Here is an 18,812-nt window from a genome sequence, read left to right as displayed (position 1 = left end):
GAACCATGGTGTGGTAAAACTTGTTCTAGTTCTTAAAATTTCAGAGATCTAGGCATCCTCTCCAACAACAGAGCTTGTATACATGCTGCCAGTTCTGGATCATGTGTTTGTAATCATAAGACGTTTTTAAAACTACCCTGCACCTGGAGAAGAAAAAGCTGGCAGTATTTGTATATGAATGTTCAGTGTGAACTTGAAGAAAAGAAAGTTCTCTAATGGTCACATTCCATTAGTATGGGAGTGAAGACCAAATGTTTTTTAAGGACCAAACAATTCCCCTTCCCCCATTCTTGTCCTCTGTTGCCTGTCCCCCCACTTGAAACTCCCACTATTGTTCCCAGAGTTCCTCAACCCATTTATTTTCTCTCCACTGCTTATCTACCTGAAGCAACATCAATACACAGCCAATGCAAGTTGCAAGGAACATAAACATTCTCAGGAACTCTGAGAACATAGAGAAGTAAACTGATGTCAGAGAAAAATTAACCTGGAGAAAAGCTTGTCCCATAGTTAGGAGGAGCTGGTGAGGAAATGAGTGGTGGGAAGGAAGAAGGACATTTATAGGAGGAATGGAGCAGCTTTGCTTGATTGCAGACAACTATTTCAAGGCACCAATTTTGCTGATGTTGCACAAGAAAGTGCAAGGCTCCCTCGAGGTATTGCTTCTGCAATAAAAGCCAGTTAGTAACTTAGTTGGAATCACTGAAGCCAGCATAAGGCAAATAACCATGGTATATGGGATACCTCCATGGACCGTATAGGACATATGAGGCCTGTTTGCGCAGTAACTATTTGGAAAGGGATCGTATTTTTGTGATGTATTTTGGCTCCTTTTTCTCTGCATAACCAAAAGGCAATGGATACTGAAGTGGAAGGCAGAAGAGCTGTATAACAGGTCTGTGGAGACAGCTGAATCTGTCTCTCCTTCTCAAGACTGCTTTTGGGAAAGGTACTGCAGTAGTGAGCTATCTTTTGCAAACACAAGGCATCAGGAGAGGGAGACAGGAAGGTTTCCAGGGAAGAGAACCACTCACCCACTAGTGGGAAGAAAGATTTACTTCGGACCTGTAAACATTTGAGAAACAAAAGTAGAAGCACAGGGAGAAATCATCTTCTTGCCATTCTGCTGCTTTGCCACACGCTGGGGGAATAGCACATTGTTCTCCAGCTGAACAATGCCCCGTTCCCACAACGTGCAGTGGGAAAAGAATGCGAGCTTTACTTTGCTTTATTATCAACTCTGTGCAGTGTGGAGATAACTGCACCGGCTAGTTGGTCCCTGAAAAGCAAAGATGAATTTTGATCAAAATTGGATTACGGAGCATTTCATTTCTACTTAAGAATGGTTCTGAACTGATTTCCCATTTACTCAATATGCAAAAAATTAACAAAATAAAAAACTGTCAAGATTGAATAATGCTGCTGAAAAGAAAAATAAAGCCCCCCAAATTGCCAAAAAATAACTGGACTGAAACAGCTCCAAGTCAGATTAGCTTGAAATCTGCTTAAGAACGATGAAGGCTCTTACAACCAAAGGCAAGATATTTCATTAGGCTGATTCTGCATATTTAGTTCTCAGTCTGCCAACTTAATGCAATATTTTTTGGTTATGAGGGTCGTATTATATATAATAATGACATTGCATTTGGTTTAAAAGTAGAAGTCCACAATCAAGGCAATCACAGACTATTAAATGCTCAGTCAAGTCCCAATCAAACTGTGTTCAAATGGGTTAAAGGGAGACGGTCAGAGCTGCCAGTCCCAAAATACAACCCAGCCCTTCAACCCATCCTGCTGGCCAAAGGAATAGTACTCTTTTGACTTTAGCAGACTCTGTGATGGAAAATATTTCTGTCCAAAACAAAATTGGCCTGTAATCTGGGTAAGCTATTCAGAGCAAACAGTGGCAAATTTAGCCTTTTCTCCTGTTTGCAAATCATCCATGTACGGACTTTGTTTTTTTTTAATGCCTGTGCATGTATTTGTCTGACAAATACTATATATAGAAATATTTCAGCAGCCTGGCGACATTGATTATGTCTTGTATTATCTACCATAGATTGCGGTATATGACTGCTCCTCTAGGTTACGATGCAATTTACCCATAGAGCAAATATGCTAAAAAACCAATGAAAAATGTACTAAATCAGATCCTTATGAATTTTAAAGCCTAGAGTCTGAAGCTCTTCCTCAATCTGTTTACCAAATCAGTGCTGCTGCTCCCAAATTAAAGTGCAGTGCCCCATAAGCAAGAAGATCAAAATTATGAGCCATCATAATCCTAGTTGCACTTGTAAATTGTAGCTGATTCAGCTGTAACCTCAAAGCAGCTTTTGGGACCACAGTATTAACATTTCCAAAAGGTTCCTACCATTGCCAACCTTCTAGCCTTCAAAATCATCCAGCATGCCAGGCACTGGGTCCTGAGCCGAGTGAAGTGTCTGTCCTATGCCTATTAAGATGTAACAAAAATGTCCCCTTTGTTTTAAAATGTTTGGTTCATAACGACATATGTTTATAATGTATGTGTGTTTGTGAGAAGATTGGTTGAAAATAAGGTTATAATACCTAAAAGAGGAAAATCTACATTTTCACCAAACACTGTAGAAATCCTGCATATTAAGGTCAGATACGGAGGCAAATTGCATTTAAAGGCTCAAGGGCTCAGCCTGATGGCACAGAAAACTTTGAGAACGTTTGCTGTCCTGAGCCTAAGTTGTTCAAAACTTGCCTCTCAGGGAGCTCAGGTTTCACCTCTGCATGGAGAAGGTAATGTACATCTGGCTTACGGATCAATCGAAAGCCTCATCTCCCATTCACACAAGTGCCTGTTTGTGCCTACACCAGAACACTCCCCTTTCTGCTGGTGCCAAAAGGGCAGAGCCAGGGCTGTACATGTCTCCCAGGACCAGACCAGGTAGGCCAGAAGGCTACCCTGTAACCCATAGTGGATACCCATGCAGATGACTGAAGGGTATCCACACATTCATCATGCCATGTGTGGACATTCAGGCAATAGATGTTCTATAATTACAATGAAACTATTTATTACCTGTGGGATATCTGATCCTCAAGTATGTGTCAGGGAATGGAGAGTATTGCATGGGTCACGTTGACTCTTCTTGTCTCAGTGTTTGCTTGTATTTCTCCCCAGAAAGAAAACTTTTCTTGCTGATGTGCCAGTCTCTTGGAAAAAAAGAAGAAAAAAATTCCCCTTCTGCCGACATTCCCTTCCGAGTCTGGGAACCTCTATTGTCTTTTCTCTGGTAATAAATGATAATAATTAAAGGCAAATACACAATAATTAGTCACACTAGGTTTATCCATCTGGCATACCTGTATCTCATCACTGTGTCTTTGAAACAGATGACAAGCACCATATTGCACAACATCCTGCTAATGGGTCTGAGCAGGGAAAAAGAAGGTAAAAGGGTTACCACACCAAAAAAAAAAAAAAAAAAAAAAAAAAAAAAGAGAAAGTAAAAGAAAAAAAAGGTCAGCAACAGGGGCTGACAACATTATACAGCATTAAAAAAAATTAGTGGTGGCTGACTGTCAAGTTATAAACCACTTACTGGCAGATGTGCTTTCAAGTGAGGGTTAGGAAAACACTGAAATATGCAGCACTCTGCTTAAACTACCTCCTGCTTCAAATACCTGTACCTGACGTACCTGGTGTTGAAATAAGGATCATTTCCTGGAAGATTTTAGCTGGGTATGCAGACGTATGGGGAAAACAAGCTGTTTTAAGAGCTTTGCCTGGCCACCTGAAAAGTTTGGGTTTCATTCTGAGGATAACACATTATGGACCAAGGAATCGGCTATTTTGGTCCCTCTTCCCTGGGTTGATTGATGCACATCAAGAGTCTCTCCAGCCGTATGAGGGCTGCTAGAGAGAAGGCAGAGTAAAATTACTACAGCAAAGAAGTTTCAACAAATATTTACTCCTTTAAAAAATGATCATACAAGGCTGGCATTTGATTTCTGGGAACTTGTGAGAAGCAGAGATTTACTTGTATAAATAATCACAGAGAGCCAATTTCAGTCACATGTATTCAGATTTCGATTCAACCTCCAAGTGCTTCAACTCTCTTTCAAACAGACAGCAGAAACTTGCACACACTGAGAGCTGATTGTCTGGTTGTAACGATTTTCTGGTTGCAGTGCAGTCATGCCCAAGACAACAGCCGTGGAGCTGGGCCCAGCTATGTTACCTAGCTGCATAAAAACAAAGAAAGCAAACAAAGGCAGTGCCTGACCAAAAGCCTCTACAGCCTTGAAAGAAGACAAGCATCAAGTGATTTTGTGCTTCACTAGGTCTAACCTGCCTGAACCTTGCATGGCTGGAAGCTATCAGTTGGCAGTCTCTAAAGTGATAAAATGTTTAAAAAATAAAAATAATAATAAATGGAAAAAAAAAATCTATAATGTATTATGAGGTAAAAAAATAAACCATTGGTAATTTATACTCACTACTCATCCAGGCCTCAAGGCAAAATCATGCTTCAGAAACATCAAGCTGATCATCAAACTGCCCTGTTACCTGCACCCTGTGAAGACTGGTATCTGGCTGGGGTTTAGGTAACGTCTCCACTTTGTCTTTGCAATGAAGCTACCTGCTCTGTAGGTGTTATTGAGCTCAAAGTTGTCACAAGTCATAGGGTGGCTGATGTGACACCTGGCAGCTGAAATTCCTTTGTTGGATACCCCTGTCTCAGAAAGAGAATAATGATGAACTTGGACAACCTTACCTGCATTCAAGCAATGCATCCAAGCGTTTGTAGAAATGTTAACGGCAAATTTTCTCATTTTCATGCAGTACTTCCAGTGCATTTGGAACTCTGACCATACAAGAAGGTAAAGAAAATAATAGGAAATGTGTTTTGAGTGAAGGGAGGTTTTACAGGTGATGCTCTCCTACCATCTCCTCCTGAACTCTATACCTGACCATGTTAACATAAGGAATGCATCATGAACTTTGTTGGAAGAACAGGTTTTTTCCTTATACACTTGGAGTTTATCTTGCACAAGAGCTTCCAGCCCAGAATCAATTGCATTTCAGCCTAGCTAAGCCCATCAGTGTACATCACACACAATACACTGTGATGCTCTTGCAATTAGTCTGCAAATGAATTGTGTCTCCCTCAGTCTGGTAAGCACCATGAGACTCTGGCATATGAGGCTTATATAAAAACAGAGCGAAAAACTGGAGTTCGTTATTAGATCTTCCTAGGTAAATTAACTGGGAACAGCTTTTCAAAATACTTCCTGTACATATTTTCTATACAAAGAGTCCTTCTCTTGTTTGTTTCTCTCTTCCTCTGGACAGTCCCTAGTGATGATTTTCACAGCTCTTATGGAAGCAGCTCATTGTTCTGCAGAGACTTAATTAAAGTGTACTTCCATGTGAAATTAGGCTATTGTATTTATTTAATCTTTATGGTAATTGCTGTACAAGGGCTGTGACTGTCTGCATCCTACTCCACACACCCACATCTCTCCCCACCCCACCCCACCCCACGGTCGCCACTCCCCAAAGGAAGTGGCTAGTCATTCTGCCGTGGTTGAACTCCTCATCTATTCAAGTGATGCATTTGAACTTTAACCTGTGGACAGCAATATTTTCTTGCCATACCAGCGTCTTTCACAGATGAAGGGTGTGCTGGAACAACTCTGGAGAGAGAAACATGCATTGCTTGTGGTTTTCTTCTCCCAAGTGATAGGTGATACTGTATTGAGTTCTTACAGAGCTCATGTCGTATTTCACACTTTCTGTGCCAGTCCGTAGGTCTTTCCTATGCTGGTTTTTGTCTTGAGACTGAGCACTGTATTGTAGTGGGAAAGTTTTTTCTTAAAATTAAAAATTAAAAGTCTGTGAGTTCAAACCGAGTCACCTGCAATGTTAAAGATACAATTTCAGCAAAGGCACAATTGCCAGGTATCGTTTATATCCAAATATTATCCAAGCAAAACATAAAATAATGCCCTGACACTTAGTTATTCTTGGGGGGGGGGGGGGGGGGAGGAGAAATGGCTGCAATTTGTTTTCAGAACATTTCCACAGTGAGATGAGTCTGTTTTTCAAAGAGATGTTAGTAAATTGAAAACAACATCAGGTTTCATTGACTCCGCTGTGCCTCGAAATGGCTGAGTAGAGTTGCAGTGAGGAATAAAAATCAAATAAATGTAATTAAAGCTTCCAAATGGTCTGATGCCAATGTGATTGGCATTTATTATTCCGTCCTCAAAGAATGAGCTCCCAAAAAGAGTTTGTGCTGAACTGCACCAGCAGACAGGCAATCTGTCCCTTTCTGAGACCATACCTAAAGTTCAACTCTGACTCAAGAGAGCCCAGTCACACTGCAGGAAGAGGAAAGTGAGGTTTCTGGCCCATCACTGTAAGGATGGAATTGCATTTTCTGTCATACTCTAACATCCTGTTTAAATTAATATTGCTGCAATCCTCTCACATAGAGAGGCTTCATATTTAACCTAATTTTTCAGATTGGTTGATTAAAACACAAGAATCCAGCAGTTCATAAATCAGTTGTCTGAAGCACAGATTATAATCCAAGGCCTTTCCAGAAATTATCTCATCTATTCTCTGCCAGGCCTGTATTTTATGCAATTGATAACCTACACTTTCTTTCCATATGAACTGATTATTCTCTTTCATACTGCCCCACGGGGCTCTGTGCTAGCCCTTGTGCTTGTGAAACTTTGAATTGGCTTCTTCTTCTAAATCAGCATGAGGAGTGAATTATTATTGCAACATCTTATCACTATCGCTCAGATTTACTTTGATTTATCTGCAGGCTGATCCCAATAGTCCAGCTCTGGTTTCTTGCTGGGTGGCTGTGTTGATACAGCTATTGTTTCAAATCTGGTGGTAGACAGACCATAGCTGTGCTCTTTCTTTGCAGTTTGCCTTTCTGGATGATGAGCTACGAAGGTCCATACTGGCATAAGGGACCCATCCACCACTTTGGAAAAAGATATGAGAAACTGCTCACCAGGCAAAAATGGAATAATTCACCCCACTGCAAAAGCTTTAACCTAATCATTTGGGCACAAAGATCAGCTTCAACTCAAGATTTTGTAGCCATTCAAAACTTTTTTAGTGTTAACTCTGACTATTCCTCTTCTCTGCATAATTATCTGATGGTTGTATAGATCTCACTAAAGTCTGACTCTGGCAAAAATCTTCCAGCAAAATTAACTTTTCTGACACTTAATACCTGATCTAGTATTTCTTGCTCTGTTTCATTTTTTGTTGCAACCACAACAAGGTAAAAAAGGATGCTGCAAAACTTCTGAAGAGGCATAGTGTTCAAAAGACAGCATCTGGAGGCTGTAGATGGGGTTTGAGGACAACCTACCCTAGGTGCTACATTTGCACACCAAAGGAGACATATTCCAGTCTGAGAGGTCTTCCCTTCTTAGGAAGATACCAGATTTAGTAGATACCTAGAATAACCAGAGGTGTTTGAAAAGTGAGTAATCTGCTCTTTTGCTTGTTTTTCCCTCGACTAGGCTCAGTTTCTAGGTAGAAGAGAATTTGGGGGATGATTGTTTGTGTGGCTTCAGTTTGACTTGGTTTTGCTCTGTAGCTGTAATCTCAGCTATCTACAATCTGTTCTTACACATTTCTTCTTGTGCAGGTCTAGGAAACTAGGGCATGAGCTCAGCATCTCAAATAAGCTTCCAGTTTGACCTGCAACCCCTCCTGAGTGTACCTCCTTAGACCCCCACTTCATTTTCAATTTCTTCATTAGTACAGTGCCTCCTCTCCTCAGGGAATGGCTGTTTTATTGAGCTTATTTTTGGACTCCAAAAGCAATGTCAGGAAAGGCAGAGATGACAGTTCCCTTTGATGCAAACCTGATAATATGACTGCACTTGCTGGTGTATTGTACCTACAGTAGTGTAGGGAATGCATCTGAGGGGCTATTTGATCTTCCATGACTAGCTCTTACAATCTGCTTTTTTTCATATGGTTTATATATACCCTACGTGCATCCAGGCAGTGCTATACCAAGGACTGATCTCAAACAGAGTATGGCAGTGCTTTAAACCAGCTGATGTTATCCTTCAGCCTCTGAAAAATGCATGGGGCCACACCTTACAGGGCCTAAAGAAAAGAAACAAGGAAAAACAAAACAAAAAGCCCAGCGACTATGAGAACGGGCAGAAACTTCAGCGCCATTATCACTCCCCTTCATCTGCTCAAAAACCCTCGCTGCAGGGGTTGTCATGGTGATGCAGGTTTGACCTCTCACTTTTTACTCTTCCAGGAGCTAAAAAGGTAAAAATGAGCCATTCTGTCTCGAATGAAAATCAACCTCCCTCAGTCAAAGGACTCCGAATCGCTTTTTCCCTTTGTCAAACCCGAATGTTTCCATAGGCGACGCAGAAATAAATAAATAACCAGCACCAGGCATCGAGGAGCATCTGTGGATTCAGCGGGATGCAGCAGCGGCTGTGGCGGATGGGGCTCCGCAGGAGCGGTCCATGCCCAAGTTTCCTAGAAGTCACAAGGTGCCATGTCCTGCATTTCCCCTTTGCCGTCTCCCTCTGCCTCTGCGGCCAGCTCCTTACTCAGCTGGTTTAGCGTGGGGTTTGTGTTTGTGGTAGATGTAGGGCAGAAAAATCAAACTATTGATTGAACTGTGTAGCAGTCTTATAAGGCATTATTAGTAGCCTGCTATAAGCAGGACCAGAAAGGACAAAATCATTTATTTTTATTATTATTCTTGAGAGTTGGGCTTTAGCGAACCTGCTGCTTGGCCACATTGGCAGCAAAGCGATGGCATCGTCTCCTTGTCCCTGGGTGAAGCTTGTAATGCACATGGAGGTGCTTGTGCTTGTATGAGGGAGCGGCCTACTTTATAGTGAAAGAGCCCTTGTCTGGATTATGAGCTGAAGTAATCTCCTTCTGTCGATTACTTTTGAATCTAAGTCCTCTGCTTTGATAGCCAAATCCTTCTCTACTTGCTCATTCCCCCCTCCAGTCTCTCCTCCCACCACTTTCACGCGATGCCAGGGTAGCTTGACATGTGAACCAACATGACTTCAAATCAAATATTCAAGTTAACAACAAGCTGGCCTTGAATGAAACATTTGAAGAACCTCTGATGCAAATTCCCCAATGCTTAGTATGGCTCCATCAAACCTCTTCCTGCAAGAGAGTCTCCCCCAGTTCTAGCTTGAGAGCGAGCTACTGAATTTATTTGTCAGAATCAGAAAACCTGAGGCGTATATATAAATACACACACACACACGTATTTTGTGTGTGTGTGTGTGTATTTATACATGCCTTATACATATAAAGCGCCAGCCTTAAAATCCTGCTAAACTGCAACCAAAGTCTGGAGTCATCTAAAATTCAAATGTTTCCCATGATTTTGGTATTAAAGTTTCTGAAAACCAGTGTTTCTGTACCCATGTACCACTGAGGAAGCTCCTTATGGCACCAGACAACAGGCATTCAGCTCATCTCCAAACACCGTTATCCTCAGATCAGGGATCATCTCTCTGGAGACCCTTCATTCACACATCCTTGCTTCTACTTTTCTCTCCTTACAGATGAATCTTTAGAGAAACATATTCAGCAGATGCGGTCTGGTGGTGCTTCCCCCATCCCGCGTGCACTCACCAACCCCCAGACACATTCTGGTGCCTGGGCCATACCCCTCAAAGGTTTTGTGCATGAACCCCCAAGCTGTTTCAGCAGAATGAAGCCACTGCTGCCTCCCACGTGCTTCAGAAGCATGGCTGTGCTGAACATCGAATTCCTCCAGGCCCAAGGCTATAGGACCACAGTCCCAGCCATAGGATCACACTGACCTAGACCTTTACTTTTGCTCTTTTGCCAATCACCAATACTCACTGAGGCACCAGATGCCCCTACTTGTCCACCATCTCAATTAGTAACTTCAAGTTTTCCGAGAGCTGAAGAATATGGGCAAACCCCTGCCATAACCTGCCTTTCCCCTTCGTCAGCCTTCCAGGTGCATGCAGACCTTCCTCTCCTCATCACACACAGCAGCAGCCTGGGATGTCCCCGTCACAGGTCTCATGCTGCACTCTCTTGCTCATTTCTGGAAATAACTGCTGATTTTCCTTTTGAAGCCCAAACCTCCTCCAAATCCAGCAGTGACCACTGCTACAAAGGTCACCATGACCTCTTAATTCATTCTGCGGAGTCACGTCATGAAGGGACACAGTAGATTGCTTCTTGATCTCAGCTAGTAGGCCACTGATGCCCTGAGTTATGAAGACAGATGGTATAAGTGCCAATACTTCAAGAGTATCTTGTGGAAGGGCATTCCACAGGTTAATTATACCTGTAAAGCTTTTTCCTTTACAACATCAGAGCCCAGTGAGTCTGGTTTGCCTCTATAAAAGATGGTTGTCGTATTACGTGCAAGGCGTTTCTCTAGGACAGACAGGAATTTTCTAAGATTAAGCTTTACGGGGTGGGGGGGGAAATTATCATCTCAGACATACCCCTTTGTCTCAATTTCAGCTATACCAGAGGCAAATCCAGTTCTATTTAGACTTACTTTGGGGATTGGGGGTGAGAGGGATTGAAGTATATAGTGCCCTAATCCCATTGTTTTCATATTGTAATGCTCTGGAAATAGGATAGCTGGGAGATGTTAGAAAGGTGCTAACTTCTGTATATTTATGATCCTAGGTTCAGGTCTGAAATACAAATTAAAAAGAACTTCCCCACCACCACCACTTTCTCTCTCTCTCTCTCTGTTATCCTGCATTTTCCACAGCCTGAAAGATGTAAGTCATTAGATAAATGACTGCCAGTGGAATGCTATAGCTGCAATGTAAACTATGAAGACTAAATCCACACACACAAAAAAAAAAAAAAACCAACAACAAAAAAAACCCAAACACATCCCCCAGAGAAAAGTTCTGCTTTTCACATTTAAATGTATTAGTTATCAGCTATTCCTGTTCACAGGGCACTGAAATACATGCTGTTTCCTAAGCCCTGATGCAGCTCTGACTGGACTCAAGCTTGGAGCTAAAATAGAACATATTTTACAAAGTGGTGTAATGTAAAACTGTAGTCTAAACATCTCTCCTCCTTACTAGGTCTCTCTAGGGCTTTCTCCAGAGAATCCTGCTTCTTCTTTATAGCGTCATCATTTATGTCTTTGTTTATTAGTGGAATGAACTTGTCAGTAATTGTCTTCCCACCAGCCAACCCTTGTTCCAGCTCCCTACATGTTCATCTCTCCAGCTTGGGTCGGACACAATGGGGAGCGCTCCTGCCAAAGTCATTTCAACATCAGCCGTTCAGCGTGCTGCAGGGCGAGAAGGTCACTCCTGAAGCTTCACTGGTGGCCTCCCAAGCCCACAGGTCACTGTTGGGACCAGAGAACAGTGATCAGGGTTGTGGAGGTCGTGTCCAGTGGCTCTGCTCTCCAGCAGTGGCACTGCCGAGATGGAAGGAAGCATGCCAAGCAGGTTACCGTGCAGGCAGGGTGCCCTACACATACCCGTGCATGGACCTGACCCAGCCGTGGGGCTGGAGAAGGTGTCTGATGGGATTCCCAGGACAGACGGATGCCATGCGGCTTTGCAGAGCAAACTCCTGCAGGTTTGCTGGGCTGGGCTGTAGCCACAATGCTGGAAGCAGCTTTAAAGCCAAAAACCCTGAGACGTGAGAGTGGTTCTCAAATGCGAGGACTCGCCTTTTGATTCCACCACTCTAATTCACCAGTTTAACTCATACGCTGCCTGGACACGTCCTGCAGATGCGTCCTTCAAAAAGGACAAAGTTTATTTCCTCCTGATGTTTTGCTTTTAACTTGCAGCTTCTGCTTCCAAGGCTACAAGGATACTCAACTCTGACTTTGAGTTCTGCCAGAGATTTCCTTCTGTGATTTTTAGGTAAATGACTTAGGATCTGGCCAGCTGGGGAAATCAGTGAGTAATAAACTCTTGCATAAAGTTGCAGCAGATTGGCTACTCAGCACAGCGCCCCATGAATCCGTTCCTCTCCTCCGAGGGGATTCGCTGTGCGAATGACTCGCTGCAGGTTAAGAAGTGGCTGCATGTCAGCTGATCCATGGTAACTGTCTGTCCATGGCAAATGTGAGATAATTTAAGGGAGTTTAATCCTTTCTCTTTGCCAGTCCACATGATGAGTTCGTGCAGGGTGGTTGGTACACAGTAAATTCACACCGTAATTTACTGTGTACTAATTTCTCCAAGCTTTTAATTTCACAGTGTCTCAGTTTCCTCATCTGTAAAGGAGAGATAATAAATACTTTCCTTTCTGGCAGGAGTGCTCGAGATCCTTCAGCAGTAAACATAAAAGCAACCATTTTAAAATAGTTACTTACAGAAACTTAATTTTTGCTGTAAGAAGTTATTTGTGTCTGATCTTATACTACAGCAGTGTGAGACTAGCGATGGAAGCAAATAAAATTTGAAAAGTAAATAACCCTACTAATGTGAAAAATAACTAGGATGCTGACCACAATGACATTTATATGCAACTGTAATTGCAAACATTTTTAAAGCTTTCTGTTTCAATCCACCTGTGATTCCTTTTAAATGGAATGAAACTAAAATGATGTATTTACAATGAAGATGCACTAGACTGTTTTCTTTAAAAAGAAGCAACATGTGTCAGGGAGGCCTAAACCTTGTATTTCTTGGGAGGCCCTAAACTTTTTTTTTGACCGAGTGATGCATGATCAGACCCAGAAAACAGTGTGGTTTTTATTTCAGATTTTTCTAGACTGTAATAGCCCAAGGGTATGTGCTATAAACTGGAGGAGTTGGAGGAGACCCGTTTTTAAGAGGAACATGGTTAGGTTTCTGTTTCTGATTGGAATGTTTGTTTTAAAGTTTTCTTTTAGAGGAACATTTCAAAACTAGTCACAGTTTCAGTGATGGCTATATTTACATGGTAGTCCCAGTTCCTGAGAATTGTCTTACTCTTTCTGGTACAACTGAGACATCACGAAAGGAAAATTGCCTTTAAAAATTATTCTTCATGCTGAAATTATTAGTATTAAAACCTGAAGACTGTTGAGGTCAGGAAGCAAAAGAAAAATCAGAAACTTTTTTCATTAGCATCCATATACTGGAAATTCTGATTAACATATAAAAAGGAAACACTTGAAACTTGTGTATATGGATATGACTCTTTTTTTCCCCTCAACTGCTGAAGAAAACTTCTAGCTCTGCTTCTGCTCTACTAACAAAGCAGTTTAAAAAGCAGTTTAAATTGAAAAAGCTTTCCATTTCTTCCTTTTTTTTTTTTTAAATTCTTCAGGTATTTCCAAGTAATATTTCTCACAGGCAAAGAACAGCTAATTTCAATCATCGGTTGCCTCCTTGAGAGGGTTACACCGCGGTGCAAGTCAGCTTCGCTCCGTATCGTGGTACTTAACTGCCCTCCACTGGATGCGAGAGGCAAAGGCAGGGTTTCTTTTCAACTGTAAAAATCACCGCAAAATTAGAAAGAAAGTATGAACTTGGGGTGCACTTTGCTTATTTTATCTGTTCTCTTGCGTCTCCTCCAGAGTCCCCCAGGTTAGCGCGATTGCAGTTAATAATTCTGAGAAAATACAACTGCCAGGAAAATAATTTTTACTCTCTCTTGGCCAAGTGACTGTAATAATGACGATCCTTTAGCCACAGTCTATAAATCCAATAATTCTTAATAGCAATATGAAGAAAAAGAAAGAGGGAAAGGAGAGAAGGAAAACTATGGTTTGGGGATAAGTAGCATGGTTTAATCCAGCTTAGGACAAGTTAGGATCCTTAGAGCATGGGCTCTTACACTAGAAAGCACACAGGAATCCCCTATTAATGTGCTTATGTAAATGCTAATTTCTTAAAAGCTCACTGATTTAAAAATAAAAATTAAAATTAAAAAAAGTCTCTAAGTGTTGACTGCAATAACCCTAGCAGCAGCAGAAAATAGGCGGGCTCCAGCCAAAGATCTTGCCCATCTGCCTGACATTTTGGTGCCTCAGCTGACTTGAATTAGGAGAGAATAACTTGGAAGATTTTTCAGTCCATCCAGCCCCAAGTTAAGAGAGTCTTCTGAAGTCTTCTGACTTATATTGCTAAAGCCCATGCAGGGAGCTCCTGTTTATGCTTTTGATGGCTTTATTAGAAACACAGCGGTGGATCTGTGCGATATAAAAACCATCCAGGGGAGAGCTGCAACACCTGACCTCCTTTTGCAAGTAACAGAAATATTTGGGTGCAAGGGGGAAAAAAAAAATAAAATAGCTGAGAGTACTTCACCGTTCCTCTTACCTCACGTCATTGTGCCCTTTTCCCCCCCAAAGACGCACGCCTCCCATGCAACACATGTTGGACCGAACTTTTGCTCCTCGGAAAATGGGACAACACACTTTCCTATGCAAGGCAGGTGAGGACATTCCCCTCCAATTCCTGCGGCTCGGAGCTGAAGGCTGCCGTGTTCGCTAAGGTGCCTTGAGATTTAGCTTTTCGCTTCTGGTGAGGCCCTTGACGGCTGAGATATGTGGCTTCTGGTTGATTGTCGCTCTCTGTCACACTCAGGGATATCAGGGCTGGAAGGCTGAGTAGAAATATCTTTCACTGCCTTCCCTTCTGCAGGAGCCTGACTTCTGCCTTCTCAGTTTTCTGCAAATGCCACAGTCTTTGAGTAGACAAAACCCTACCAACTTGGAGGTTTAGTTTGCCTGGCTAAAGACTGTAGGATTTGACCTCTGGAAGCTCGTGCTAAGTCCTTGCAGTTCTGATTTTGAGTTTAAGCTTTGGCCTGGAATAACAATGACTGTGAGGGAAGTGATAGGTTATGAGCTGGGTGAAATGATACCTGCTTCTTGCCAGAAAGACTAACTGCATTCAAGCAACTTCTATCCTCATTTTCCTTTAAATAAATATATAAAGATGTTCAAACTTCCCATCTGAGCTGCAATAATGAAAATAATGTGCACATTAATTTGTACGGGGGTCAGCGAGTCTCCCCAGCTCAACGGTTTTCATACAGAGTGCGTAGTAAGCCCATAAAACATTTATTTTTCATAATTTATGAAGCATTACATATTGTGAGTCCACAATGCCAGCTGACGTAATATGCAATAAATTTGAAATAACAAAACATTTCTCATGTATTTTTCCTCCTGATGTGACAATGTGGGACATAAATTTAAAAGAAAGTTGCCTTAGAAGACAAAAGCAAGGCAAAAGAAAAGAATGCTCTTAAATCAATAAATACTTATATTCCACCAATCATTTAGCGAGCCATTCCCCCACTCACGGCTGTGGCTCTCACCTTTTTGAAGCCTCTTGCTACCCCTGCTTCACAGCCGGAACGAAAGGCTGCTAGGGTGGGTCACTTGTGCCCCCGCCACGAGTCGCGGGGCTGGCAGCGGCAACGATGCCGGCAGCTGCCGGTGCGAGAGCCCTGCCTGCTGCTGCCGGTCCCTCCTCAGCCAGCCAAGAGCTGCAGTGTGCAGGCTGCCGGCACAGCTGCTCGCTGTCCTGAGCTGGGAAAAACCTACCGAGTGATGACAGGTGCTGGGGCAAAAAATCAATACTGTGTAAAGGTAATTTTCCTCCGTAACAATTATCATTCCCATATTCCCAGGAAGAGTAGCAGTGGCAGTCTTTGCACTTTTGAAGATAACTTTCTGGTGCTAATTTAGTAGGTATGCAAATATGTAATTGCAGGATTATAATACAGAGCACAGAACATGGAGGAAAACGCTAAAAACTCACCTATGCGGCTATGAAAGTCAGCTGATAAATTCTCACATTACAGAAGACACCTTACGGGCTGAAGGCTGAGACTCTCAGCATCTGTAAAATCGCCAGGTGACTTCTACCAAGCAGCGAGGACCTCGTGCTCAGCACTGTTTGGTTTCATTTGGTCTTGTTTTGTTCAATTCAGTGCACCAAAGCAACGTCTGCTTCAAGAAAATGCTGCAGTACAAGGAAGGGAAAAAATGTGGAAGTTATTCGAACGCATGATGCAGAAGAGGAGTGAAGGGCAGAACAGGGTAAAGCAGTTCAGGGTTTTTGTCTAGTGTCAGTAGTCTGGTTGCCCTGTAGTTTATAAATAAACACAAAAATATTTACAGATAGTAGAGAGAGCGCTTTGCAATGAAAGAATGAACTTTCTTTTTAATTTCAGCTTTTGTATTTGTGCAGCTTGATTAAACTTTACACCAGAAGCCCAAATGGAAGGGAAAAAAAAAAAAAAAAAAAAAAACAAACCACTTATAGGAACAATTCCCATCAGGAATGATGTGAAGTTCAGTGTGTTGGCAGCCAGTTTTCCCAGGGCAGACACCGCGCACCCACCGCAGCCGTGCGTGCAGGGACATCTGCTGGCAGAACAGCCGGAGCTGGCCCTTCTCCTTGTTAAGTGCAGGAAGGCTTTGCTCAAAACTCCAGTGGTTTCAGCGACAGCAGAAGGTTTGGGCTGATCTAGTAAGAGGAGTGTGTATGGAAAAGGGAGAAAAAGACACTGGCTTGTCCCAAGGGTAAAATTAAGCTTCTACACAGCACATCGCAGGGTGAGGTGTCCTTAGCTGAGCAAGCCTGGTTGCAAAACCATTGTAGGCATGCAAGGACTGTTGCCTCTGGAGGCAACGGTGGAGGATGCTGGGCACATTATGAATTTCCCCCTTTCCAACACTATTCCTACACCTCTCTCCTGCTGATTCCACCCTGTGCACAGAGGAAGCAAACCTCAGGCAAGCACCCAGGCCCACCGCAAAGTTCTCCTGCATTAGTCTTTGGTACAGCAACAAGATTTAGCTGTTCTTCCCTCCTTTTCCCTCAGCAGTAGATACCTCAGGCAACCAGACGAAATGTTGTCAGAAGTAAAGGCTCCTTGCCTCCCCTCTACCCTTTAGTAAAACCACAGGAGACAAGACATATTTAATCCCTACTAGAAAGATATGTACACCAAACTGATTAGATAAGGTCAGGCTGGTTCCTGCTCTAACATTTAAAACACTGTCTACCCTTCTCAAGACAGGATGAGGATCACAAGCCAGGCAGCCTTACTGTGAAAAGCTACTCAGAAGCATTTGTTTTTCTCCTCTCCAGATCAAGACAAATTTCTCAAGTCCTTGTAGGAGCCCTGGTTCTATAACTCATAAATGGAAAGAAGTGAGTTTCTTCCCCCCCACCCCATGTCTTCTTCTCCACATACTGTTTTCTGCCTTCAGGGTATCTGTTCTATACTTCAAAAAAATCCATCTGGTTATTTTACTGTAACACACTTACCAGAACTGTAAGATCATAGAAAAAACATTTGAAAAGGACCTGCAAAGGTTTCTAGGCCAACCTCCTGCTTGAAGTGGCAATAACATCAACACCAGATCAGATTGGGGGTGGTTTTGTGTAGCTGATCCCTGAAAGTCACCAAGGAGAGAAATCCCACCACTTCCCTGAATGACATGTCCTAGTGTCACACTGCACTCCAGGTGAAGAAGTTTAGGTCTAGTTTTAAACATAAGACATGAAAGTAGTCTTGAAGTGAAAGAGTCATCCTTAGTAGCTAAACATGGTACAGCAACAGACTTGGAGAAATGGTCTGGCAGGTCTTTTATATCTTTCTATAATCCTATGTAATGATACGTGATACTAAGTCCCAGCCAGGCCAGACATTGCTCCACAGGAGAATCTTCAATGCATTTTACTGAATAGATCCTCAAAGGCTTCCTTTGTGAGCAGTGCTTTGGAAATTGAACTTCTACTTGAAGACATAAAAATAAATTATTATCATTTGAAAGTCAGTGCTGATTTTATATGACATATATGAGACAAATCCCCTCCTAACCTGTCCATTTTGTCAACTAGAGATGCTACTTAAGTTAAAAACAGCTGGCAGAGCTGGGGTAGAACAGGTTACACCTGCCTCGGAAGCAGCTATCTGCCCTGAGCAGTGACTAGCCAGGGCTTTCTGTTTGAATAGTTAAGTTGCTGGGAGAATAGAAATGGGACTAAACAGCAACATTCAAAGTCCGGTTTGTACCTGGATTTCAAAAGCTTTCATTGGATTACTTATGTTTGAGCTTCAGTTCAAACCATCTGTTCCTCCAGCACTCCCCTACAGAAAGGCCACAAGTGGGCTAAATCCAGACTTCTAGCACACCTCCACCAAGCAATGGGGGAGTAAGAAAGGTTGAGAGGGGATGACAGATCAGGCAGGAGAGTTGGGAAGCAAGGGAACGTAGTGATGTTTTGATGGATACGTTGACAATGAGATATAGTCCTAAGATGAGACTCCTATAAATAGCATGGACATATGCTATCTTTAAGTCCCATTTCAGTGTCACCCACCCTAAATATACTCACCTTCCCTTTGATTACAGAGGGGTTTCAGCATTTTTGCAGGCTCTTCCCAAAGGCAGCTGCTGAAATTCAGGCAAGTGATACTTTAGAAGTAAAGCACCTCCAAAGTCTTTCACTCAGCCAACATTATGAAGATCAGAAAATGATACATATAAATGTATTCCTTACAGTTCTATACTTCATTTAAAACATTTCACCTGCTTTTATTTCTTCCTTTCTTTTTTCTCAGTCATTACACGACATCTGAAAGATAAAAGAGGGAAATCATTTTGTTACTTTAAATACTTATCTCAAGCTCTCATTTTGACTACATCAAATATATGCACTGTGCTAAAAAATGCACAAGGGAAAAAATCCCAAGGATATAGCTAAGAGATTGTGAGAAGGAAAAACAGAAAACAACAACAGCAGATCATAGAAGTGTCTAAAAAATGAGAAGAAAAGAAAAAAAGAAGAACACAGAG

This window comes from Accipiter gentilis, chromosome 10 (genome assembly GCF_929443795.1).
Source record: "Accipiter gentilis chromosome 10, bAccGen1.1, whole genome shotgun sequence".
Classification (NCBI taxonomy): domain Eukaryota; kingdom Metazoa; phylum Chordata; class Aves; order Accipitriformes; family Accipitridae; genus Astur; species Astur gentilis.
This window is presented reverse-complemented; position numbering follows the sequence as displayed.